General features: G+C 41.1%; 1 protein-coding gene and 1 long non-coding RNA gene across 4 annotated transcripts in view; one reads left to right on the top strand and one right to left on the bottom strand.

Annotated features, from left to right (window-relative positions):
* Nucleotides 1-27,210, top strand: part of NAV2 (neuron navigator 2) — a 523,517-nt gene that overhangs the window by 26,091 nt on the left and 470,216 nt on the right. The gene's annotated exons all lie outside the window — the stretch shown is intronic.
* Nucleotides 9,696-15,028, bottom strand: LOC310747072. 2 transcript variants are annotated; one of them, XR_014540881.1, is made up of 3 exons: nucleotides 14,953-15,028; nucleotides 14,425-14,590; nucleotides 9,696-10,132 (listed from the first exon to the last, which is right to left on the bottom strand). It is a non-coding gene; the product is annotated as an uncharacterized lncRNA (long non-coding RNA). The 2 variants fall into 2 exon arrangements; XR_014540882.1 differs by having other exon boundaries at nucleotides 14,425-14,702; nucleotides 14,953-14,993.

Here is a 27,210-nt window from a genome sequence, read left to right as displayed (position 1 = left end):
AACCAGGTGTCACCCATTCTTTATTTGTGAATCTGTTTTCCCCAACCTAAAGGCAGAGCCCACCACTAGTGAATGGCTGAGAAATTATATCTTGATCATAGATGCTTTTTTATATCCCCAAAGGTATTTGCTGCTGCTTTTATTTCTTTGTTCAAGTCTTGTATGCAGGTGTTAAACTGTAGTGGGCCCAGGACAGAACCCCATAGCTAAGAAACTAGAATGTGCAAGGAGGTTCAGAGCTAAGTAGGAATTTGCATCTGAGGTCCCTACACCCAGAGCCAGCAGTGTATGTGTGTTGTTCCAGTGTGGAATAGTATGTGTGAGGCATGCACAGTTGGGGCAAAACCTAGCTCAATATTTTAATTTTAACAGATAACCATCCTAGATGAGTACTGTACTGAGAGATGCTTTGTTTCTTCACTGTTTCTTGATCTGTTTGCCATTTCTTTTGAATGCTGATCATACTTGAAAACGATACCCATTTTGTATTACAGTGGTACCTCTGGTTATGTACTTAATTCGTTCCGGAGGTCCGTCCTTAGCCTGAAACTGTTCTTAACCTGAAGCACAACTTTAGCTAATGGGGCCTGCCCATAGCTGTCAACTTACAGATTTGAAAATAAGGGACCAGCAGCCTCAAAAATAAGGGATCAGCAGCCAAAATAAGGGATTTTAGTCAACCAGCAGCCAAATGAAGCCTCAAGCGGTGGTTCCCACAGCCTAGCAACCCAGCAAAGGGGGTGCAGCAAGGAAAACCACCGTCACCTCTCCACTGGGAAGCACTGAGTAAAGGCAAGTCCCCAGGCAATGCAGCCGATTTGATCGGCACAAGGCATGCAAGCTCCACCCCCCAGTCGTTCTTAGACTCCTTATTGGGTGAGCAACTCAGCCAAGCAACACAGTTGGAGCCTCCCTCCTCCCTGGCCGGCAGGCAGGGAGGGAAAGGAGCTGCTTCCTTTGAAACCCAGGAAATTTAAGGGACATCATCAATCCGGGACAGCAGCGGGAAATGGCGCTGGGAAAGCGTGTTCTCCCTAACAGAGAGCACGTGTTGCGGTTGGGGGAACAAGCCACCCTGCAGTGACTAGGCAAATTTGGTAAGGAACCCAAGCCTTTAAGTGGTTAAATTTGGGTTGCTGGGGAGTTTTGATTGTTGCCAATTTGGAGGAGGGGTCAGAGTCTTTAAATACAGGGGCCAGACGTTGGACGTCCTCTTGGCCATTTTGCGCCGGATCTTGTCCCCGGAGTCGGACTTGGGCCGTGCAAGCCCCACAGGAACATGAGGGTGAGAAGTGAGGGACTGTTGCCCAGCTTCATTTTCTCACCCAATACTTGTTTCCCACGCTGGCTTCCGTTGGTGTCCGGAAGGCCAGCTCTGTCCTTGAGGGCAAGGACAGATAGTCATAACCAATGCCTAAGCAACCACTCACATTTTTTGTATTTTGAATAAAGTTGTGGCCAAAATTATGCCAAAAACCTTAAACAAAAATTGATGTGTGAAGTGTGAATTTTTGGGGGGGTGGCATTGTGGGACTCAACACGCAAAAGGGAGTTTCCTGCCAAATAAGGGACGGTTGACAGCTATGGGCCTGCTGCGCCGCCACCACGCGATTTCTGTTCTCATCCTGAAGCAAAGTTCTTAACCCGAGGTACTATTTCTGGGTTAGCGGAGTCTGTAACCTGAAGCGTATGTAACCTGAAGCGTATGTAACCCGAGGTACCACTGTATGTTGTCAGATCATAACCAGGATAGGCAATGGCAAGGCATGTGAGAAGAATTAAGATGAGCTTCTTGCTACTGATGAGAGTGTGAAGAGGAACAAAACCAATCAGGTTATGATCTGTGGAAAAGATAGAGCTTGCAGCATTTTAATAAGACTGTAATTGCCCAGAATTCTTAGATTTCACCATGGACGTTTCACTTGCTGACCAACATTTATTTTATAGTTCATCTGTTCTGGGCAATTTGGTTTTCATTTTTAGAATTGCAAAAGTTAACATTTTTGTGTCCCTGAATATGTGGGATGCAACATCAAACTTCTAATGCCTATATCTTAAATTGAAATAAATGAGGCTTACCTTCAGATAATGAGTTTAGGATAAATATGCTGAAGTTGGTCTCAGTCCAGGGCCCATCTTCTCTTTCCTTAAAAACAACAACTTGATATGGCGGTATTCCATCATACTTTCTCTATCTTTGAAGGGATTTTTCTGCCTGCTTTGTCAGTTTTGGGGCTGCCTTTCATTTTCCCCATAGTTATTAGTCATGCCATTTTAGATGGCTTAGTAAGCAACTCTCGTAACTTAAAATGTTTTAGACTTGTATCAGGATAATGCTACAGAAACTGCTAAATATTCTGTTCCTGTCCAAAAATGTTCCCATGAGTTATTGCCAGTGAAACATGCGGCTCCTACAAAGCAATTGTTTGGTTGTTTTCCTACTTTGTTGCTTGTCAAAATAGGGCTGTATATGTCTTATCAGTTCAGCCACAGACATATGACAACAACAAGGTGTGAAAGCCATGAATTTTTTGATACGCATTGCAAGCACGATGTGTTTGCTAAGGCAATAGAAAACCCAGCGTTTCTATTTACTGTGATGCTGGCATAGTGATAAGAGAGCTTCATTAAGATTTGATTATTTGCAACAGCAGTGGTATAGCCATCCTCTGCCTTGCTAATCCTCCAAGTTCTACTTGAGGGATCCCTTCATTTGGCATGGATTTTTTTGGGGGGGCGGGCGGGGAGCAACCTATGAAATTGGTTTCTGATTTAGAGCCCCATTTATGCCCTTCTCATGATTTTGATTCTGTTATAATTATTTCATTGACTTTGACTGTAAAAATCAAAAGGTTAGTCAGAAACATACATCTGTTGTCTCCTAAATTTTCATTGCATACTTCAAATACTGTTCTTTTGAGCACCAGTGGATTTCTGCTGATAGTGCCAAGTTACGTAAATGTTCCTGGTCTTTTCCAGTCACAAATATATATTGGTATAATTTGACAATACTGAATTATAGCAGTGAACCTTTTATTATTTAATGGGTTTTAATTTTTCCTGGACATTTGGCTTAATACATAGGCTTGAATCTTAACTAGTTATCCTTGAATGGAAAACCATTCCTCTGTTCATGGAGGAAACTGGGAATTGATGGGGCTTCTGCAGGAGTACAAGGGTGGGACAACTCTTTGTCCCAATCTCCCCTTCTCCCTGCAGCTGCTTGCTCTGTTTCTCATCCTTCTCTGGAGGATCCCCCAACCCTTTCTAACTTCCGTTGTTGGGAATGTCATGTGTGAGGAACCCCACAGATGTTTCTAACTTAGTTAAGAGCTTAGCATCAGAACTAAAGGTTTCCAATTGCCTCATGAACCGTGTCAAAAGCCCTCTGCGTAGGAAAGAAGAAAACTTTCCCGTCTTTCAACTTAAATTTGTCATCAGTTGCTAAATGGATGAAGAACAGGGAGAGATATGAAGGACAACGAAACCCTTTATGCTGTGGACAGCGCTAAAAATTCACCAGGTGCTAGGCACATTTTGCACCTGGTTATTGGCCACTTGTGACCAAGTGAAGGTGCCAGGATGGCACCTGACATCTCCACCATCTGAAGGTGCATGTCTGGGGATCCTTGGGTCTTGCCTGTTTTCACACACTAACATATTTTCACACACTGACACATCCTGTTGAATTCTATCTGTGATATTTTATCTGCACAATCAGAGTGAATTTCAGGAACCAAAAATTTTGGGCTGTTTGGCCCAAAAAGGGCAACTAGGCATTTCATTTCGGCAACACTAGTTTAATAAGCCATTTGGCGTCTAGCTTGAATATCTGAATTTCTAGCACTGGCTGTGGAGAATACCTATTTTGTGAGAAATATTAAAATAAGCAAAACATGGAAACAACAAATACTTTCTCATATTGTCAACTCTATTGTACTTTTGGTGTTCATTATTAGGCAGCATTCATTTTTTAAAAATAATTTTATTTATAGTTTTCATTTGTATGAATTTCATTTTTTTAAAAAAATTACAACATTTCAAACAATTTGACTACCTGATCACTCCTTTTTATATTGAAAGGAAGAAAGAGTGAAATGTAACAAGGTTTGCCATATGTAAGCTATATAAAATTGTAGCTGGTAAATGTTTATAGTGCTGCTATATAGTGGACATTTAGTCCTGGAGGCCATCTGGCTGAAGATATTTCTACCTCTCAAACCATTCTTAAACCCATGAAAAATCATTGTATTGTCATGTGCTAGATAAGCTGACACATGCTTCTGGTGCTATGCTGGTTTTTAAAGCACAGTGGTCATTCTAAAAGTAAGTGCCTAAAGGTTATATGTGTTGATAACAGACAGAACAGAATCTGAGAGGAGGAGCAGGAAATCTTAATTTTTCCTGATGAATAAAGCCTGAAAAAACCCCTAAGGATGTAGCTTAGTTCACAGTTCATGTCTTTCCCCAATTACTAGAATCAACATTGAAAGAGAATTAGGGGTGGGTAGAGGCATGTAAGTCGAGATCAATATAAAATTTCCCAGCCATTCAGTAGGGGGGCGGGTGTCTGGTGGTCTTGGTGCAACAACAGGAAGTGTGTATCCTAGAGTTCTGATATCAAGTGGTATGTAAGTTTACTATGTCTGTTGGACCCGGCTCCTGTAAAGTCAGGGAACCAAAGCAGGAAACAGCAGCAAGCTAAGTCTTTTCGTTGCTTGGTGTAAAAGTGCAAATCTGACTCATTTAGAGTTTATCATACTGCATGTTCTGCCTGGCCCATTGATGATCAAGAGGTGATTTTGCCGTTCCGGTTACTTATTGTTAGTGATGTTGCTGGAATTTATAATTACTTGGTGTATGAATTTGTGCAGCTCATGCATGCTCAGCTGCCTCATGAATTTGGCATCATTTCCTCCAAGTTCTGCTTTAGCTCAACATGTAAATAAGATTCTAATCAGGAGACAAGAAAAAGAAAGTCAGCTGGTGCAAATAGTATGTATACTGTGTATGTTGAAGTTATTTATTATTAACCCTTTATTCTCAAGGAGTGTGATGTTGATTGTTGTGAAAACACATGAATCAGCATCCTAAATATTCTATATTATATTCTCTAGTTACAGGATCTGCATGTGGATTATATACTTGCAGGGAGAGAGTGAGCGGAGAATGATAAAAAGCTTTCTCTATATTTTTAAAAATGTTTGCCTAAGCTTACCGTTTTGACTTAAGGTTTCTAATATACTATAGAAAATAAATTCTTAGCCCTTGGCAGAGCTTGCCAGGTTATTACTTTTGCCAGCTGTTCTCAGAACCAGGGTAAACTATCAGGTTTAAAGGCAAGAATTGCAGCTTGCTACTTCCCTTTCATGTGTCAGTAGAGAGTAACAATCTGAAGATTTCCCCCCTCCCCATAGTTATCTGGCTACTTTTTTTAAAAAGGGATTTAATTGTAGAAATAATGAAATACATTTATCAGCTCATATCTGCTGAGTTAAATGCAAACACTGCCTTTTGTTTTCTTGGGGGGAAATGCAAATAATGCCACTGATAATTTAAACTAAACTAAAACTAAACTAAAACACCCCATTCTCAACAAAATGAATCTGTAGAAAATCAGTATCAACTGCTTGCCAAGAATTCAACACTCTACAGAAATTTTTATTTGTTTATATGTTTATTGAATTTATATACCGCTTTATACCTGGAGGTCTCAGGGCCGTTCAGAGGTACTGAGGTGCAGCCCTTTGTCATAATTGTATATATGTTCAGTAACTGAGACTTCTAAACACACCAGTTGGACAGAGAAATAGAGGCCCTTATCTCTGGTTTAGTATCAGAGTTTTCCTTCTCCTAGATGGGCTACCTTCGCAGGTTGGTGAGCTCCCATCTTTCCCCTATTGCATGTTGACAGCTTCTAGGAGCCACAGTTGAGAGCTGAGTGCAGAGTGGGAACCAAAGGTGGACAAACTATCCCAGGAGGTGCATGACATATCCCCCAGCAGAGGTACTACCCCTCCCTAACACCCCATGCACCCCACTAATGATGTCTTTTATATTTAAAACAAGATTAAAATCAATTTAAAATTGGCCATTACCCATTTACAATTGAGTAAAGGTTGCTTATGGATTTTAATTGCTTGGAATGCAAAATTTGTGACTGATTCAGTTCCATAAGAATGCCACTTACTGTACCACTCTACAGACCTTTGTGGGAAGGGGCAAAGGACAAACCAGCCTGGTTCTTTCATCTCAATACAAGTAGGATTACAGTGCCAAAGCTGGGGTGCGAGAGGAGAGAAGAAGGGCAGGAAGGGGAGGGCTTGGCTCTGACACTCTTTCCTAGCTTCATAAAGCATAATATTCTGAACCAGGGCAGTCTGTCTCTGTATGTGGGAGATTCCGTTTATAATTACTGAACTGCTCCCCTGAATAGATGATATTGTGTTAAATGATGCAAGATTTAACAGACACTTTCTCACTTTTTTTTCTTTTTTATTGGAATGAGGATACTTTTAGTCAGATTTTTTTTTTTAAATACTGAAACTTCTTGTCCCAAGTGGATTTCCAAATTGATGTTACAAGGAGTTCAAAACAATGGATCTTTTGTCTTTTATTATAATTGGTACATGAAAATTTTATGGGTGAAGCAATTCATATAAGAACAGTAGGAGTGATTTTACAAAACTTTGTTGTCAACAGCATATTGCAATTTTCTTTTTAAAAAATTGTCAGAATATTATAATGAAATGTATTTATTATGAATTATGTAAACATTTCTTTTAGATTCCAGTATTTCTTTCATTTGTCAAAAGTGTCCCTTAGGAGAAGTGTACCTTGAAATGTGCAGATGCTGGATCTTTAAACTCTGACAAATTTATAAAGTTGGCTTTTTATAGCCATTCACTGGTTCCCTGCCCCCTTTCTGCAATCTTTCTTAAAGCCATCTTGCCACCTCACATTCTGAGCATGTTACGATTCTGATTCCGGCACGCCACTTATTAACACACATTCTGCTTGCTGGCAGATGGCCTCACTGCCAAACGCTGAAATCCCTGGGTGAGAGGGACCAGGATTTCACCCTGAAATAGCACGTGACAACCGAAAGATCCAGAAAGCATTCTTTGTTCATGATATACACCCCTTTGCAATAACGAAGGCAGTGTTGTACTCCGAGGTACCTAAAACACAAATTGAAGAGGCTTCTTTAACTCCAGCATCACAAACAAGCTTAATAGGGTCCCACCCTACAAAGCTGTCAAAAACCAAAATGCCAAGCGTGTAGGGACTTACCCCGTTGCTTAAGCACTGCTGTTCAAATACTGGTACATGTCTGGGAGTAGTGGTGCAGCAATATCAATGGCTGCTTCTGTATCGGGGCTGGGACTAGAATGAAATGCGTGCATCTTTCTGATGTTTCCTCAGATCAGTTGTGTCTTAATTGTTCTTAGCACTCCAAACCATGTTTAGTGTGGCAGGTGAGTACAGCACAAAGGATTTGCCAGCCATTTTGTAAGCTCAACTTTCTCCAGTACTCCTATACTCCACGGATGCTTGAGCAGTGGTTCTGGGAAGCTGCTGATCTAGAAGGAAACTTCCCTTGTCCTGGACAAGTGGCTTAAGAAGTACTTGTTCTTGATTGTATGAGATGGTTTGCTGCCGAAGCTCTCAGTGGCTCAGCCCATGAAACTGAAATGTCTGTCTCTTTCTTCAGGGAATGGTGTATTAGGCTAACTGCTTGATCCTGCATAATCTTTCTCAGAGTTATTCCTTGTTAAATATTTCATGAACAAGTTTTTTTCAACTTTTCTCAGTTAACACAGTACTCTTTTCCAGAGGAATTTCATTTCAATTGAGCTTATTTTAAAACATTAATGCTCACAGCTGGAGAGTTTTCTGTGGCATATGGAAGTCTTAATATGCATACACCTAAAATATACGTAACCTTTTTTATTGTTAGGTCAGCTTGTCCCTTATTTACTCCAGTTGATGCCAGACTATTTTGTACTGGTTTAATGCTTGCTGTGAGCTCTTCTGGCAGTATTTGTCCAATGATATTTTTCTTTATGTTTAGAGCTTTTAGCTAAGCATATAATGGAATGGGTAAAAGGTGATTATTCAGTTCTAGAAAGTAGGCTGTGTTTTATATGATGGGTTTTGCTGCCTGCAACTTGTTTTTAAAGTGAAAGTATTAGATTCAAAATTGCAGACTTGAGGTTTCTAAATTGGAAGAAGCTCTGGAAATTAGCATTTACAGGGTATCCTCTGAAACCGCCTGTGTATTTTGGGCATGTTTATTTATAAATATCATTTCACTAATGCAACATTTTTGCCAGGTAATTTTATTCAAAAATTTAATTGTCTCCTTCTTTGCTGCACATATTCACCGTTCCTAAACGCAGTAGTGATTCAGTTTGTAGGATGCTTGAGAACCCTGTAGAATGCCTCAGAAACTTTTCATACTTGTGAAACTTTGCATAATATGTGTGTATAGGCCTCATCCCCAGCCACCTTGAGTCCTGGGATGTCTGGAGAAGGGAGATTTGAACACAAATCTGGTCCTTCCTCACTTAAGAACCTGCTGCCACCAGATAAAGTGGATTTTTTTTTTAAGCTGCCCTTTATCAATCCTCCTAAAATCTTTCCTAGCACCTCCCTGAAGCCTCTTAAAAAGGTAAAGGACCCCTGATAGTTACCGTATTTTCCGCTCTATAAGACACACCAGACCACAAGACGCACCTAGTTTTTGGAGGAAAAAAAGAAAAAAATATATTCTGAATCTCAGAAGCCAGAACAGCAAGAGGGGTCGCTGCGCAGTGAAAGCAGCAATCCCTCTTGCTGTTCTGGCTTCTGGGATAGTTGCGCAGCCTGCATTCGCTCCATAAGACGCACACACATTTCCCTTTACTTTTTAGGAGGGAAAAAGTGAGTCTTATAGAGCAAAAAATACGGTAAGTCCAGTTGTGAACGACTCTGGGGTTGCGGCACTCATCTCGCTTTACTGGCCGAGGGAGCCAACGTTTGTCCGCAGACAGTTTTTCCGGGTCATGTGGCCAGCCGCTTCTGGCGAAACCAGAGCAGCTCACGGAAACGCCATTTACCTTCCCGCCAGAGCGGTACCTATTTATCTACTTGCACTTTTTGGCGTGCTTTCAAACTGCTAGGTTGGCGGGAGCTGGGACCGAGCAACGAGAGCTCACCCCGTCACGGGATTTGAACCGCTGACCTTCCAATCGGCAAGCCCTACCCTCAGTGGTTTAGACCACAGTGCCACACGCATCCCCTTGAAGCCTCTTAAGGTAGCATAATTTATGGTTTTTATGTTTAGGGGTGTTCTAAATAAGATGAGTCCATCACTGGCTTAGGAAACAAAAAGTTTACTAACACAAAATAAGAGTTTTAGGGAAAGGATATTCGATTGAAAAGATTCAGAAACCAGCATATTCCACAACAAAACAGAAGGTTACACTCTTCAGGGGGTGGGTTGTACTTCATATGTCCTCCATATATTATCCTTGCTGACTCTGAAGAACAGTGGTGTCCAAACTTTTTTCAAAGAGGGCCAGATTTGAAATGAAGGGCTGTGAGGGGCAACCAGGAAATAAACTGCCACAGGGGCTGGATTAAATTGACCGGTGAGCCGGATTAGGTCCTTGGAATGGATTTTGGACATGCCTGCTGTAAAACCTTTGATGCCTTCAGGGTCCTATCTTGAACTGCCTGCCCCAAAGCCAGTCTTCTTAGAAATGGCCTCTTCTTACCAGCCCCTTCCACGTCATGAGCTGTCCCCACCAGGTTACAGGCAGCAGGAGGTTTTACTGTGGAGAAGAAAAGTGCTGCATCTAACATCTTCAGTAAATTCTCCCAGTTTCTCATTAAAATAGAAATATTGGTCCTCTGTTGGTGATTACCACAAAACCAAGTGCATTCTGGTTAGATGCACAAGTATCTTTATTTGTGTGTGTTCCAAGAGAGCTCTTAAACACACCCATGAGGTTTCCACCATGCCTTCCCTCTTCCGCTACCTGAAGGGAATGGTTACAATCTAATAGATGAAGAGAAAGGCAGAGGCACCACTGAGTGTTCACAGCCTTCAGCAGAGTGTCTTTCCCACCTAAGATGCAGGCTGGACCTATAAAGAGGAAAGTGAAAGTGTATGTGTTCTGTTAAGTTGTGGGTGAACATATCAGACGACACAGCGATTCTTCAGACAGCTCTTGTTTATTCACAGGCCAGAACAGAACTGAACTGAAGGGTTCAGCCAGCCTGCTTATATAGAGCTCCACTACAACGCAACAATAACAACTTTCTGAAACTATCCAATCAGTGAAAGTCACTTTCGATTCCTTATTTGCATATGTGGACCTGAGTGAAAACTATCTACAGTATTCCCCTGCTGGCCCAGGGTGAGAACTTCAGTACATAACATGTTCCACCCAGTCTTCAGCTGGAAAAGGCCATTTTTTCCTGTGACCTGAGAGCATCTTCACTATGGCCTTTCACAACTTTATTTTCTAATGTTCACCTTCAAACAGTGGAAAGGTGGAAACTGGTTGCAGGACTGAGCACCAACCTTCCTTGTGAGTGTTTGAAGGCAGGTCTTCAGCTTTATAAGCACCTGCCCTCAAATGCTTGTATCGTCTCTCATTTTGCTATCTGCAGTGTGCTTAGAACATATAATGTTGGAAGAAGTGGTAGAAAATGTGGGAAGAACTTGCATATAGGAAATGGCCATAGCAAAGTGAGTGGGTGCCAGAGAATGTTGGAAGCTGCTCAGAGTGGTTGGGGCAACCCAGTCAGATGGGTGGGGGTGAAAATAACAAAGTTATTGTTATTGTTATGTCATAGGGAGGATGTGTTGTTCCCGCAGCCAAGCACATCAAATGAAACTGCCTTTCCAGTTATATCAAGAAAGAACAACAATGTGTGATTAAGATCCAATTCTTTGTTTTATTGATATGTAAGTGTGACTAAGTAATTCCAAAACATAAAGTAGGTTGCTAGTAACAGAAAACTCATAACTGTAATTAGTGAATATGGGAGCATGCCAACAGTAATCTGGCTTTCGCTCACTTAGTGGCAGAAATGAAATCTTGGTTGGCCACAACAAAACATCTTTAGCAGTTAATATGGATTGGATAGCAGCATGATTATACATGCATCAGGCAAAGGCTATAAAGCAAATTTCATATGTCTGTTGGATTCATGGAGCCAAGGGAATTGGGAGCACAGCTGTCATCGTTTGACTTTTTTGCTGCTGATGGTGGTCGCTTCCAACTCGTATGCAATTAATACATATGGCAGCCAACTGGCTATACTGAAGCATAGTTCCAATTTCTTAGACAGCCCTGAGGCTCTATTATCTGTCTATTCCATGGAAGCATTTTTTTTTAATTAAAAAAAAAAATGCCTTAAGGATTTTTTTTTTTTTTGAGCTGCCATTCATTTGCCTCTACTCTAAGGATTATTCAGTGTCTCTTTCCTCTGGGTTTTTGCATTTCCCATTCAGAACCTTGGCATTCTTAGAAATCCATGTGTCCTGCATTGATGGAGAGAAACCCTGTGAGCAATGTGGAAATAGCCCCCTGAAAAAGAGGGCTGGAAATTCTACCTACTCTAGAATTTGAGCAATCAATTCAAAAGACGGCAGCAGAAATGACTCATGGCATTTTTTATGAACTGTAATCCAGTGGGCATATTGAGCCAGATATCTGTCTGTCTGCCTGCCTGCCTCTATTCCCCAAATGTTTATAAATCACTTGGATTTGCTGCTCTTTATACAGTCTAGCTTCCAAAAACGCTGCTGCTCTGAACAGAAGGCTGCCTCCCTACTTGCATTCAGCGCAGTGAAATGATTCACTAAACACCTCAAATTTACATCTGTTATTCAGTAGAAATTCAAATAGCAAGACAGTCTGGCTGCACTGGAATCTTGCCTTCTCTTCTCCTCCTCCTCCTCCTCCGCAGTATCATAAACATTCCCTTTGTCCACTTTTACCTGGCATGGTGTCCTTTGGTTCAAGAGAAATGCCTGAACCACCATTCCAGTTACATCAACTACTTCTTCATATACCACAAATGTGATTCTCTTTGTTCCCTTTCTTTTCATTTCTTTCCAGCTGATTAGTTGGCCCCACAGTTGCCGAGATCCGGCTTCTGATAACATCTATTAAATCTGTCTAAAGAGTTAGCTGCCTGAATTAATAGACCATTTAAGATTGTAATTTTATGGCTTTGTATTATAGCTCTACCTACATCTGATTGGAAAATGCCATGTATTGTGAATACTGCCCCCCCCAACAGTTGCCCTTTCATCAGGTGCAGCAAAATGCCATGTCCTTTCCCGCCTCTGATTGCCTACAAGGAGATGAAATGAAAGACCCTGGTTTGAGCTTAGATGCTTCTACAAATTGAACAGAATTCGAGGAGTTAATTCCTTTGACAGTTTAATGCTGCGGTGAGCATAGAAGGGCCTGCTCCCTCTGCAATACCTTCACCATCTGGCCTACGGGGAGGGGGCTAGGCCCTCACACTCCCAGCTATAAAGACTCCTGCTGCAGTGAAGGCTGGACCATCAGCTGTGGTGAGGACTGCAGGGCCTGCTCCCTTTGCAAGGCTGTCCCCAGCTGGCCTGGGGGGGGGCGGACTCACTGGAACGAACTCTTGGGGCAGTGCTGGGTTGGGTGTTCTGCTATTGTTTCACTGCTCCAAGTGTCTAGTGTTTTTTAAAAAATTAAGCAGCTTTTAATCTGTGGGGTTTCAAATTTTACCTGTCTTTTTTTTTTTTTAGGTTGGAGTTGTTTTCAATGCTTAGATGGGGGTGGCGGTTATTTTAATCATGTCTGTAGTTGAAAATTGTGTTTTGAGTTTCTTTAAATTTTCTAGTGGTTCACTGGTTTGTTTTGTTGTTGCCTTAAGAGAACTTGTTTTTAAGGCAGGGTTCAGCAAAGTTTTTCAGCAGGGGGCTGATCTACTGTCCTTCAGACTTTATGGGGGACCGGACTATATTTTTCTTTTGGGGGGGGGAATGAACGAATTCCTATGCCCCACAAATAACCCAGAGATGCATTTTAAATAAAAGGACACATTCTACTCATGTAAAAACACGCTGATTCCCGGACCATCTGTGGGCCGGATTTAGAAGGAAATTGGGCTGGATCCGGCCCCCGGGCCTTAGTTTGCCTACCCATGTTTTAAGGGATAGGTTCAGGGCTGCCCTGGGAGTGGGCCTTAGCCAATAGGATGGCTGGGGTAGGTTCCACTGGGGGGGATGCATTGGAACACCCGATCTCAGTGATCATGGGTAGGTGGAGGAGTTATGCTAGGACCAGACCATGTCATTACTGAGGAGGCAGGTTTAGTTGTTGTTAGAAGACTATCCCTGCCTCCATGTCGGGTCCTGACCGGAAGGATACCAGAATCAATAAGGGTGTCCCCAGTGCTTTTTTTTTCTTTAAAAAATGTTTAGGGGTACTCTCATTTTGACTCAAGAAAATCACCATTTTATAGTTCAAATTGGGAAAAATAAATACAGTAAATGGACAAAAGTACAAAGATTCACAAAATGCATCCCCCCAGAAAAAAGCACCGAGTGTCCCACATGACCTTAAAGTGCTGCTGTGCAATGCCAGGTCAATGGTTCACAAGACCGCTGCCATTCATTAATTAATCATGGATGGAGGAATTGACCTGGCATGTGTAATGGAGACTTGCTTGGACGAGGCAAATGGACCTGTTCTTGCTGCTGCTTGTCCACCAGGTTTCTCTTACGCACAGCAACCCAGGTCATGTGGGCGGGAGAGGGGTTTTTAGTGATTCTTAGGAAGGCAGAACCTTACATTTGTCCTTATTGAAATTCATTTTTGGAATTCTTATTCTGTTTTCAATGGAATTCTTATTCTGTTTTCAATTTTGGAATTCTTATTCTGTTTTCAATGGCATTGACTACTCCTTAGTATCTTCATCCAAGTTATTTATAAAGATGTTGAACAATAATGGGCCCAGGACAGAACCCTGCGGCACACAAGTTGCCACTATTTTCCAAGGTGACAAGGAACCGTTAGTGAGCACTGTTTGGGTTTGGGCTGTCAACCAGCTACAAATGCATACATTCCCAGAAGATTCATTCCTTAGGCCCCTGCTTCCTGCAGAACGCTTCTGTTATGTATTGGTGCTTATATAACAACACTTGGAGATAAATGTTAATGGTGCAATCCTTTCTGCTAATTGGAAAACCTGGTTCCAAATATCCAGTTGGTTTATATTTTTTTGTAAAATGTCTCTTTTTTATTTTTTCTCATTTAACAACTAACATTCAAACTATCCTAAGCTTTTTAGTGTCACCTTCTACCTCTGTCACGTAAAAAGTGGATTCCAAAACAGTGATTTTCTCTAAAGAAGGTAGGACCTTCAGGCTATTTTTACCTAGAATCTTTGGCAAATGTAGAATCTCCCGTGTCTGACCTTTCCCATACGGCCTCTTCCAACGTACTGTATTTTCTCTTTTAGTTTTAGAGTTTCAGACTTCCTTCTGTTCTCATCTCAAACATTCTGATGACAGGTTGAATAACTCGGTAGGCTTCTCAGGAGACTGGAGGAAAATGAACCTCATTTCTTTGAGCTGCAAAGGTCACTTTCCAGTCCTAACTTGTGGAGGGTTCAGTGCAAGGAAAGTGTCCAGTAAGAACTGAATCTTCACATTTCTGCACAAGGAAGAAAAACGTGATAATGGAACAAAAAAACAATTGACCCTGCAAAGCAAGGTTTTTTTTGTGGGTTGGGTTGGGACAAAAGTTATAGTCTGAATGTCACAGCATTCAAACCCCTTGAGTTGCTATAGGTGCTTGAAATAATAAAAGAGCCAGATTTAATACAGCCAAACAAGGGATTTGGGCATACATTTCCAACTTAACTTCTCTTAAGATATCTTATAATATGCTCTAATTATCTTACATGGGAAATGGGGAAAACAGCACTTCTAAGGTTACTCCTGTTTTTTTAAGTGTTGCACATTCAGTTCCTTCTCTTCTACTCTTGGTTCATCTTAATGACATCATAACCACCTCACAATCTGGACCACACATCCCTAGTGATTATGGCCCATGAATTTGATGGGTGGAGTTGCAGGAGCTCTAGCTTTATCCTTTGCAGGCTGATTCCTTTCCCAGGACTCTTCCGTTTTCCTTTCCTCACACCTGCAATTCTGCTTCTCCCCCCTCATGGCCTGTGAGTGCCTACCGATCCTTTCCTCCTATGCCAAGTCTTTTTCCTTACAGAATTTAAGGCACTGCAAGAGGCAGTGTACAGAACATCCCTCTCAACAATGCAGTGGTATTTGAAGCAGGAGCTTCAAATCTGTTATGAATATTTAGGTTGAACTATTCATAAAGGTCTTATGAATTGGTGTACTATGGATCACTTTTTTGAAACTAGATTTATGAATAGAAGTATCTGTTTCAGTCCAGTTCATGGAAGTTGTTATAGTGATCCCCTGTTCTGCCCTCTCAAGCAATTCTGAGTACGTATTTTGCTGCCTACAATAAATAAATAATTTAGACTGAGCAGCCACCTTCGAATAATGAGACATTTGTGAAACAAACAAATAGATCACATAAGTGGGTTAGTATTTCATTATCAGCTATTAAGACATTGTTTTCATCTTGTTCAACGGTAAAAACAACACACTTCTGGCTTCTTCAGCATTCCAAACCTCAGTTGCACTAAATGAGCACAACAAATGCAATAGAATGAAAGCATTATTACTGTCTGCCTGGCAATTCTCATGTCAGCTTTTAAGAGAGACTTCTTTGGCACATTTCTCTGTAGGTTGCATTTCTCTTCCCTTCTCTTTGCTAGTTTTGTTTCTGGAATGCAGTGCTCATTACAGTTTCTAGTATGACAATTCTGAAATCCTCTAACAGGCTTCAGAGGTGAAGGCTTTATCATACTGCTTCCTAAAAATTGGCTGTTAAGTGCTCTGTGTGAGTCAGAACGGCTGAACTCTCTTTTTCCAGGACAAGTGTGCTACTTAGATGACAAAAATTGCATTGCCCTGTGCTGGTACCGGCTGAGGCAGGTGGGACTTGAGGTGAGGCCCAAGCAATGGTGTCAGAACAGGAAGTGCACAGTACAAAGATAGGAGTATTGATGGGCCCCAGCCACCGTGGCCAATAGTTAGGGATGACAGGAGTTATGATGGCCATGGATTCCAAATCCCTGACGTAGCAGGTAACAAAAGCCGTCAATAAGTACCAGGCTGATGTTGGGTCTGCAGGACCTAGGATAGCACCCAGGTTGTAAAGAGTCCATACCCTACCTCTTGACTGCAAACTAGGAGGTTCTTTAAGGGAACGAATTCTTGCAATTTGGTTTTGGAACAATACTTTTTAGCTAGTACATGCATCTGCAGAAAATGACAAAGATATCTCTCCCCACCCCCACCAGTATTCTATCCTCAACTGAACTCTCTTCCCACAAAGTGATTTTTTGCATTTTTGCAATGTGATAATTGCAGTTTCCAGTAGGCAAGCATCTTGTTGTTTTTGAGTGAATAATGTTATGGCCGCAACTCAAAGTAAAATAAACAAAAGTATTTCATACCACTGATTTAAGTGGAAGATGTTTAACTCTTAAGTCTCCCATGGAAATCAATGAGACTTCAAAGTGCTGAATTTTGGTTGGACTGCACCCCATATATATTAAAACCTTTAATTACACTTTCAAAGTCACTGGTGAAATTTAATCTTTCAGACTAACAGATTGTGGTCTTTGACATAGGTTGGGCTCTTTTAGAAGATAAATTATGAGCAAAAGCAGCTATTTTCCCTTGTGCATATATAGATAATTTGTGATAATTCAGGAAAGCTGCACCTCTGCATGAGATCACATAATTTGCTTTGAAGTGCTGAGTTCACTTTTATTCTATTTTTTTAAAAAATGATTCAATGGGGTACTCTTTTTCCAAGGTCTTCCTTTTGTGATATTTTTAAAGATCATTGTTAAATGTGTAGCCTCGTAGAATAATAACCAGGTGATCCTTTCCCTGATTTTAGGGTTTTGAAGTGTGTGTCATCAATCACTCTGTAAATGTGTTTGGAACATGTATTGTGTTATGATAAATGATGCTGTTCTAGGGGAACAGAAGATCAAGGAAGGCTTGTAACCTGGTTTCTATTTTGTTAAATTGCAAACAAAAAGGATAGGGTGACTATCCTGTTTTCTAGGCTTGCAAGCACACCACTTGCTTTCATATTATATGCTTTAGCAGAATCACGAAGTACTTAATGTGGTGTAGTCCCCAAAATGTGAGTGAAAATACACCAGCGTAAGCAATCTGTGAATCATCATTTGAATTCCCTTAGTTGATTGGGGTGTAATAATTAAACTGTTTTATTGATTTTCGCTTATGGTGCTTCATGGCCCATCCTATTTACATCTAGCCATAAATAGACCTAACATATACATACATTTTGCCTCATTCCTGCATTGCTTTTTTCCACTCTGCCATAATAATACATTAAGTTAAAAGCAGCAACCTTAATCTTTATTTCTGAAAATGCATTTAAATAGCTCCCAGGAGAGAAATAGCAATCTCTCTATCTTCAAAATTTCTAGGGAATTTACATCTAAACTTTAGAGCATGATTTTGAGGTTGACTAAAATGAAGTTCTAAATGTGTTTACTAGGCACCTGAGATGGCTTATGAGACCAAATCTTCCATGATTTCATGTTACACTTTTTTTTGCTAAAGTTATGCGTCTGTTACACTTACAACAAATCACTAAGAGTTCTTCCAGATATATTTTTTAACAACAGTACTGTTATCATCGCATCACCTCAGAAAATATAGCAAGAAGTATCACAAGCAGAGCTTTAGAGCAGGAGTTGTGGGCTGGATCTTTGCTTCCCTCACTCTTCCTATAAGCTAATTTTGACAGGTGGGTGGGACTGACCACCTGTCAGTCACTTGATGTCATTATGAGGTCAGATGATAACTAACCATTTGTATTTGCATAAACTTTTACATTCACAGATGAGGCTGAGTGATTAAACTGTTCAGGAGGACTGGGCAATATGCTCATACTCCTAATTGTTTTTCATTTCTGGGTTACCGTGAATGGTATGTTTCACAAGGATTTATAGAACCAGTCATGAAGATCGGGTTGGCTCTATTAGTATTACCATTAATACTAATAATACTACAGGATGATCAGTGAATTACATGCTATATTAATGAATATTCATGTATTACCTTGTCATTTATTGTAGTTTCAGGAGTTTCCATCCCTGATGATAGTTTTCTAACTTCTGCCTTGTATTTTCTCACAAACATGGGTACTTTTGGTGTCTTTTGGTACTTTTGATGTCTTTTGGAAGCATAAGGGTGGTTCCTGTTTGATTGGTATTTGCCTTAGTGTTTTCTTGTTCTGCCTGCCCTAGGTTTTTTCAGTCTATATTTGGGCAGGGGAGCAACAAGTGATAAGCCATGAAGCCTATTTTTGCTGCCTTACTTTATTCTGTTGCCTGAAGTCTAGTAGTCTTAAGTCTTGTACTAGTTTCCCCCTTGTCCCAGGAAAAGGCAACAGTATTAGCCTGTGTTGATAATACTACCCTCCTCTCCCTTGAGCAGGTGGTTTGTGAACCATAGAGTGGAGACTCCTGGGACATGGAAGGCCAAAAAGGGATGAGTATCTCTTCTGTGACTGGCAGCGTATGCCTCTTAATGAACTGGATCCCTTGATTTGCTGTGGCTGGATGGGCGTTAAAGATGTAGAGCAAAGGAGAAAGAAGAATAAAAGATAAAACCAAGGCTCTTTTTTTACATGTGAGCTTCTGTCATGAAAATTGTGATAATTAGATTTTATTAAAGCCCTAAACGGCCTAAAGCCCTAAACGGCCTCAGCCCAGTATACCTGAAGGAGCGTCTCCACCCCCATCGTTCTGCCCGGATGCTGAGGTCCAGCGCCGAGGGCCTTCTGGCGGTTCCCTCATTGCGAGAAGCAAAGCTACAGGGAACCAGGCAGAGGGCCTTCTCGGTAGTGGCGCCTGCCCTGTGGAACGCCCTCCCATCGGATGTCAAAGCGATAAACAACTACCTGACATTCAGAAGACATCTTAAAGCAGCCCTGTTCAGGGAAGTTTTTAATCTGTGATATTTTAGTGTATTTTTGGTTTTCTATGGAAGCCGCCCAGAGTGGCTGGGGAAACCCAGCCAGATGGGCGGGGTACAAATAATAAATTATTATTATTATTATTATTATTATTATTATTATTATTATTATTATTATATTAGAACCAACAGCATCCAAAATAACATAAATGCTCTTCCTGAGCCCCCCTGCAGACTGTCTCCAGCTATTTTAGATCACCGTAACCTCTAATGGATATAGGAAGTAATCAATACTCTTTTAAAGACATTTAGATTAGAGCACATAAAATATTTATTCCCTGCATTTGTCACTTTAAATATATATATTTTATATTCTTTATGCATTATTGAAAGGTGCTTATCTTATTAAATTAGTTAAGATGTTGATTTTTATATTACTCTGAGATAAAACCTAAAATTAATTTGTCCAAATATTGTTGTGTAATATTGTTGTTGTAATATGAAAGAGGAAATCTGATCCATTAAGTCTGAAGTTCTAGCAAGCTAATGACCTACTGAGTGCTTTATACAGTAACTTATTTTATACAGAACTGCCAGCCAGTTTCAGGAGGGAAGTGCTGTTTATAAGCAATTAGCCAAATGTTAGCAGATTTGAAAGTCCATTGCTTGTTTCTAGCATTGAGGATGATCTACCAAAGCGGGTTTGTGGCAAGAGTGATGGTCTGGTATTTTTAAAAAGTCTCCCCCAACCCTCTGCAGCAGATTTTGTGATGGCATCTGGGACGGAAGTTGGGGTGGAGAGGAGGGAGAAGTCCTATAGTGTAAGCAAAAGTCTGTTCTGCTAGTGGATGGGCACAACTGGATGGCACTATTCTTCAGTGACACTGGAGGGGGAGCACTCCAAACAAACTTATGCTTTCTTAAAATCCCCATAGAAGGTTCAGAAGTAGGTAAAGAGGTGTCCTCCAGATGTTTCCGAACTCCGACTTCAGTCAGCCCTAGCAGGCATGGTGCATAGCCAAGGATGATGGGAATTGGAGTCCGATAGCACCTGAAGGATATCATGTTGGCAACCCCTGACACAGGGGATTTAGTTTTCAGTCTCAGGCAAAAAAATTAATTAGATGTGAATCCCTGTGAAATTTAATGTCATCAGTTAGCATTTACCACAATAGTTACGACAGAGAAATTATTTTCTAACCTCTGTGCCTGGTGGAGATTCACTATACTAAATGTTGCAAATACAGACATTTGCATGGAAGATGAATAATGATTTGGTTTAAAAATAAAATTCAATATATAAAGGCACACTTGTGTTGAAATTCATGAAGCTTTTCACATTTATTGTGTTACACTGCAGCAAACATGAAGAGAAAGTGGACAGATTATCTGAACAAAGCAGATATGTAGAATAGTTGATCCAGAATGCAATCAGTTGAGTAAGCATTGCAATAACACAAAACTGACTTCTAAAACAATTACACATATTTCAAGAGCTGTTTAAATTTTGCTTCTTACCCCTATTGTCATGAGAATAATGTTTCGGTGCAATTGTCTGTCCCCCATGCAGAATCTCAGCTATCTGCCTCCAGCTTCTGATACCATTATGCAAGCATTAATGCTACCGGCAAGATAGTGGCACTCATGGAGATTCAGAATCCCATTAAGGGGCTGCATACCATGAACCATGAAATATCAGGACAGAGGTTGAGAAAATCTGTTCACCTTCACTCTTTTTATTTATTTTCTAGCTAAAGATTACCCCGCTGGTTAAATACATGGGGGAAAGTGGCCTTTATGAAGTTCAGGATGAAAATAACTCAAATTCTATAAAACTCCAGGTCTTTTCTAGTCTTTTTCTGTAATTATTATTATTATTTGGGGGGGTGGGCGGGGGGAGAGAATCAGAATCAGAATAGCTTTCATTCTGTGTTAGTGCCATCTCACCCCAAGCTATGGAGACCTATGCATGCATAATTGGAGCTGGAACTGCAAATATAAATTAGAATGCTATTCCTGCATTGCTTTCAATGGGGTGTGCAATGAAGCACATGTTTTAACTATACATCCCCGTCCACATTTTGGGGTAATTAATAATCATGCTTACATTACCTTTAAAAAGTTAAACTAGAGCTGGATCAAGCATCTGCTTTTATTTTCTCTCTCCACATGTTTTCATTCTCTTAGTCAATTATCTCTGTCATTCCTGATTCAATTAGCAGATGCTGTTTGCCTTTAGCTGTGATAAGAAACTGCAACAACTTGTAATTGTTGGGAATACTATACAGTGGTACATCGGGTTAAGAACTTAATTTGTTCCGGAGGTCCATTCTTAACCTGAAACTGTTCTTAACCTGAAGCACCACTTTAGCTAATGGGGCCTCCTGCCACCGCTGTGCGATTTCTGTTCTCCTCCTGAGGTAAAGTTCTTAACCCCAGGTACTATTTCTGGGTTAGCAGAGTCTGTAACCTGAAGCGTCTGTAACCCGAGGTACCACTGTATCTCCATTCAGTGCTTTCTTGGGAGCTTCTGGGCTGCCGGTTCCTCCTAGGAACAGAATTTTGTCTGTTTCGTCTTAAAGTGGTGTGTGCTTTCAAGAGTCATTTTCCTTTTGTTACAACTGAATATATCTTTGCTAAGGAATATCGCAGTACTCCTAGGGTTTAGGTTAATTGACCTATCTTTTGTGAAATTTACTACCAGTTCTCTGCAGTTTGGTATATTTCAGATTCGTTTCTCTTTCCTCACCTCCTGCCCACCCCAGCTCCCCACCCCACCGTATACTTTTCCTGTGAACATACTCAGCCAGTTGCTTGTCTGTCAGGTTTCTCTCTCATCTGCATGAGAAACTGCAGGCAGAATCTTCCTCCAGGATCAATCTCTGCTTTCATGAATAAGCCTTGACGTAAATCTTGTCACAGAGAAAATAATGAAAAAGTGATAGAAGCCTTCAGACTGGTTGCCAGTAAGCCTTAGCATTTCCCCACCAGCCAAGGCAGTAATTTTTCCACATTAGTTTGAATGTAAGGAGAAAACCAGGGACGCGGGTGGCGCTGTGGGTAAAACCTCAGTGCCTAGGGCTTGCCGATTGCATGGTCGGCGGTTCGAATCCCTGCGGCGGGGGTGAGCTCTCGTCTTTCGGTCCCAGCTCCTGCCCACCTAGCAGTTTGAAAGCACCCTTAAGTGCAAGTAGATAAATAGGTACCGCTTTATAGCGGGAAGGTAAACGGCGTTTCCGTGTGCTGCGCTGGGTGCTGGCTCGCCAGAGCAGTTTCGTCACGCTGGCCACGTGACCCGGAAGTGTCTTCAGACAGCGCTGGCCCCCAGCCTCTTAAGTGAGATGGGCGCACAACCCTAGAGTCTGTCAAGACTGGCCCGTACGGACAGGGGTACCTTTACCTTTACTAAGGAGAAAACCAGAGTTAAGGATGGATTTGAAAATAAAGAACACAAGTTACCAAGTGCCTTAATGTTAGTATTTCAATAAGAACTTAAGAGGAGCCTTCTGGATCTAGCCAGTGGTCCATCTAGTTCAGTATTCTGTCCTTACAGTGGCCAAACTGTAGGAAGCCTGCAAGTGGGACCTGAGCATAAGAGCTCTCTCCCCACCCCATGATTTCTAGCAACTGGTGTCCAGAAGCATTACTCTCAATTACCCTCCAATTGTGAAGTCAGAGCATGGCTGTCATGGCCAGTACCTATTGATGGTCTTTTCCTCTGTGAATTTATCCAATCCTCTTTTAAAGCCATCACTGCCTTCTGTAGGAGCAAGTTCCATTGTTTAATCATGGTACACAGCAGTTCTTGACGTTGCTAATAAGCCTTCTTATTAGAAAATGTATGTTAAATTACTAGTTGAATTACCATATTATCTTGACTTTCAGAAGACCAGTGAGCAACTAAATAATAAGAATATTTTCTTTTTTAAAAAATATTTATTTATACCCCACCCTAGCCACTCTGGATGGCTTACAGCATATATAAAACATAGTAAAATATGCTGCAAAAACATGACCTGCCACCCAAAATGGTAGCATGCTTAGTGCTTTTGGTGCTAATGTATGGTCTGTGGGCTCCTTTGCTGGGTTCTGACTCAATTAGTGATAACAGCAGGCAGCATGAACTCTGCCACCTCTTAAAATTTCTCACAGTGCTCCAGAGCAACACTGTTGGTGCATTATGGGTAGTTAAAATTGCAGCTGGCTGACAGCATTCCTGTGCTGCTTCCAGCCACTGCTGGTAATCTTGTCAAGGGGCACTGATGTCAAAAGGGATCTACCTGATGGCATTTTGTCAGGGCCCATTTCACTGTCCTTGTGTTTCCTGATGCTCTGCTCCTTATCAGTGGCTGCTGTGGGTGGGAATGCTGAAACGGACCACATAATGACATCTGCACATGGAGCATGTTGCATAACATATATTGGAGGAGAACAGTGGAACTTTAGCATAGGGTTGCTGTTTGTGGTGATAGCCCATGTTATTTATGTTTTATTCATTTGACAGTTTTATGTCTTGCCCATTCTCAAACCACACAACTTCAATAAAGCCACAAAACTGCAATAAACAACAGTGATGAAAGTTTATAAAACCACAACATCAAACCAACAAAATCCATGTTCCGAATGCCTGGGCAGACAGGAATGTATCAAGCCTTTGCTTGGGGATGTCAGCTATGGGGAAAACCAAATGTCACCTAGGTAGGAGTTCCATAGATCAGGGACTGAGAATGCCCTGTCTCGTGTCACCATTCGTCTTGCTTCTAATGCGGGTGAGATAATGAGTAGGGCATCTTCTGCCATTTGTAATTTCTGGATCATCGGAAGTGGAGAGGACTGCTTGTTGAACCCAAGTTGTTTAAGGCAGGGATGTGAAACCAGTAGCCCTCCAGATGATGTTGGACTCCAACTCCCATCAGTCCCATTCAGTATAGTCAGTGGTGACAGATAATGGGAGTTGCAATCCAGCAACTTCCGGTGGGCCAGAGGTTCTCCATCCCTGGTTTAGGATTTTGTGCTAATAGCACCCTCAGTTTCTGTTTAGCCAGTGGGCCAAACTTTTTTTAAAATGCCAATATAGAGTTGGCAACAGAAGCTACTGCTGTTTGGCACTTATACAGATTTCTGATGTATAATGATGTACTTTCTAGCTTTCAGGAAGCATAATTTGAAGCCAACACTTGACAAAAATCTCTGGAGGTACAGCTAACAGACCCCCTTGGAAACAAGACTTCTTGCTTCATTTCCTCTCTGCTACAAATTGAATAGAACACAAGTGCAGCACGCCATTTTTGTCTGCTATGTTGGAGAACATTTCTTCCACTGTCTGATTTTGTTTTTATCCCTCCTGCCTAAAATTGTTTCATGGGAAGGGAAAACAGGTTTCTGCTCTTAAATGTCAAAAGCCACCCTGACAGAAAGGTTAAACTTAGGAATTAGAGAAAGGGAAAGAGACGTGATGTTTCTTTTTTATTTCTTCATTGATTTTGATTTGTAGACTCAGACAAAGGCTTAGGGTGCATAAGAACATGCTAAAGCCATAAAAGTCATTGCAATTATTAAGCATTTTCCTACATTTTCAGACTTCAAACACCATTTAAATTATAACCTCTTAGCTTTGGGGGGGATTCTCAGGCACAGATGAAGAAGGCAATTGCTGAGAGCCTATTTTAGTATTAACACTACACCAAGAGTAGTCTTGAGAGTGTTTCCAGTTGATCATAGAGGTCATGATGTAACTTCAAGATGGATGCAACTGCTTCTTCTGAGCCTGCTTATTCATAAAGCAATTGTCTACCTCCCCACCTTAATTTTTGGAAGTAGAGGAGGACTGTGTGTTTTTCCTCCACTTAGTCTGTTGCCTCTACAAGGGAGTTGTAGATTGCTCTATCTCAGGGAGGGGAACCTGCAGCCTTTCAGATGTTGCTGGACTCCAACTCCCATTAGCCCCCAGCCAGCATAGCCAGCAGTAAGGTTAATGGAGCCGTAGTTGTATATATGGATGACTTTAGGTTCCTCATTTCTGCTCCATCTGCTCAATAGTCTGGATATAGTAGCATTAAAGTAGTATACTGCCCACCTGAGCATCACAGGGTGGTTCACAACATAAAAATAAAAAATGAGAACACAAAACAGACAATAAAACAAAAACAAACCAATACCTCCCCCACTTTCCACAAACACATTTAAAAAGCCATAGAGTCTGCTTATAGGGAAATGTTTTTGCCTGGCACCTAAAGATATGTAATGAATGTGTCAGGTGCGCCTCTGATGGCGTGCAGCTTTATTTCTCCATAACATCTGAATCAGGAAATGTTGTGAAAGTTCTGGATCAAGATCTGAATGCAGTGGTGGACTGAATGAGGGCTGACTGAATTCTGGGAATATGGAGATATTTGCAATTGAATGTAAGTAGTTCAGTTGCTGAATGTGGGAGGGTGTGGGTCTTACATAGTAAATATCAATTGCTTAAAGGAAAGCACTGGATGTTTTAATACTTAAAACTCACAAATCTGATCTAAGAAAGTAAAAAAAAAGGGGGGACAGGACAAAATATGTGGTCTAAGGTTTCCATTTTGCTACAGCTAATGAGAAGCTGAAGGTTTTCTTGGTTTCTCTGCATTCTTTGTGTATTTTAAGGAGTCTATGATCTTGAACTAGAAGAAGTATGGTTTTCTAGATTTAAGCTCTAGAACATTCAGAAGAGGCGAGAACTTAAAAATTAACCCAGGTTCAGATGACACACAAAGCCAAACCTTGGTTTAGTTCAGTGCAGTATGGGAGCAAAACAGGCCAGGGAGGAGAAAAGCGGCTGCCAGCTGCTCTCTGGAAGACTCCACATTTGTATGGTCCTGGTAAGCAATGCTTGGTTTATCATTTTGTATGAGCCCAGGGCCATTGTAAACTTTGATTAGTCCTTTAAAAAGTATTATTTCACTGACTTGTACGATTTTTATTTTTATCCAGACACTTTCTTCAGGCATAGAATGAAGTTGTCTTTGCAAGGGATATTTGCAGCCTGTCACTTCTTCATTCTACTTGGCACATAAGCTGAAATGAACACTAGCTGACAGGCAACTGATCTGCGCTGGAAAGTGAAAATGACAAAGGCAGCAATCCTCTGCCCAGTTAGCACTTCCCTGTTCCTTTTGAAGTCAGTAGGGCAGAGCAAATAATGTTGGGTGAACCAATATGCTATCCTATTTCAATATATATTATATATGGATTTATTTTTCTCATAGCAGATTTTATCTTGGGAAGAATTCACAGGAATCATGTTTTAGGTACATTCATTTTCTCTTATCGTGTTGGGAAAGATCCATTTCCTATATCAGTGGTGGAATTAAAACATGTAAGGATTTCAAAAATCATGGCAACATTTTCTAAGAGTCTTGGTGGATGTGGCTCAAGTCTTTTGAGACAGACATTTGGCAGACTGGTGGCTTTCACAACTTAGTTAAATCTTCCTCTGTTTTTCTCCATCAGACAGGCTTTGATGTCTACTTAATGCCATGTTTTATCACACTTAACCAGGCCTTTGGTTGACTGACATTCAATGCCCTTTTAAAATGTGTGGGGGTTTTTGGGGGGAGTGTTACTGGGCTGTTCTTGTTTTGATTATGTATTCTGTGTTTTTATATTGTGATTTTATCTTGTGAACTGCCCTAAGACCTGTGAGTATAGGGCAGTATACAAATTATAATAATATAATAAATATAATATAATATAATATAATCTTTACTACTTACTGATCAAGTCTCCCATGCATAGTGAATCAGACTGTGCCCCTACCCACCTCTCCTCCACTTCCCAGGAAAGCAGCAGTAGCAGGTTCATAATTTGGACAATGCATGTGTCTATTATGCATAGTGTGGCCCCTAGGTGGCTTGATCAGCCTCTTGCTGCTGCTGCCTTTCAGGGCTACAGCCACAGGGGGTTGTAAGGCTCCTGGCAGGCCACAATTGCATAATGTGTTCCGCTTCACAGATCACAAGTGGCACAGGCCTGGTCTAGCATTTTCTTAATGATTTCTTTCAGTACTCTCTTAATAGCTTTGCCGTTGACCTCTGGAAAGCCTTCTGTGTTGTATGTGGCTTTTTGGCTTA

Source organism: Podarcis filfolensis (genome assembly GCF_964270895.1).
Source record: "Podarcis filfolensis genome assembly, chromosome: 1".
In the NCBI taxonomy this organism is placed as follows: Eukaryota; Metazoa; Chordata; class Lepidosauria; order Squamata; family Lacertidae; genus Podarcis; species Podarcis filfolensis.
This window is presented reverse-complemented; position numbering and strand designations above follow the sequence as displayed.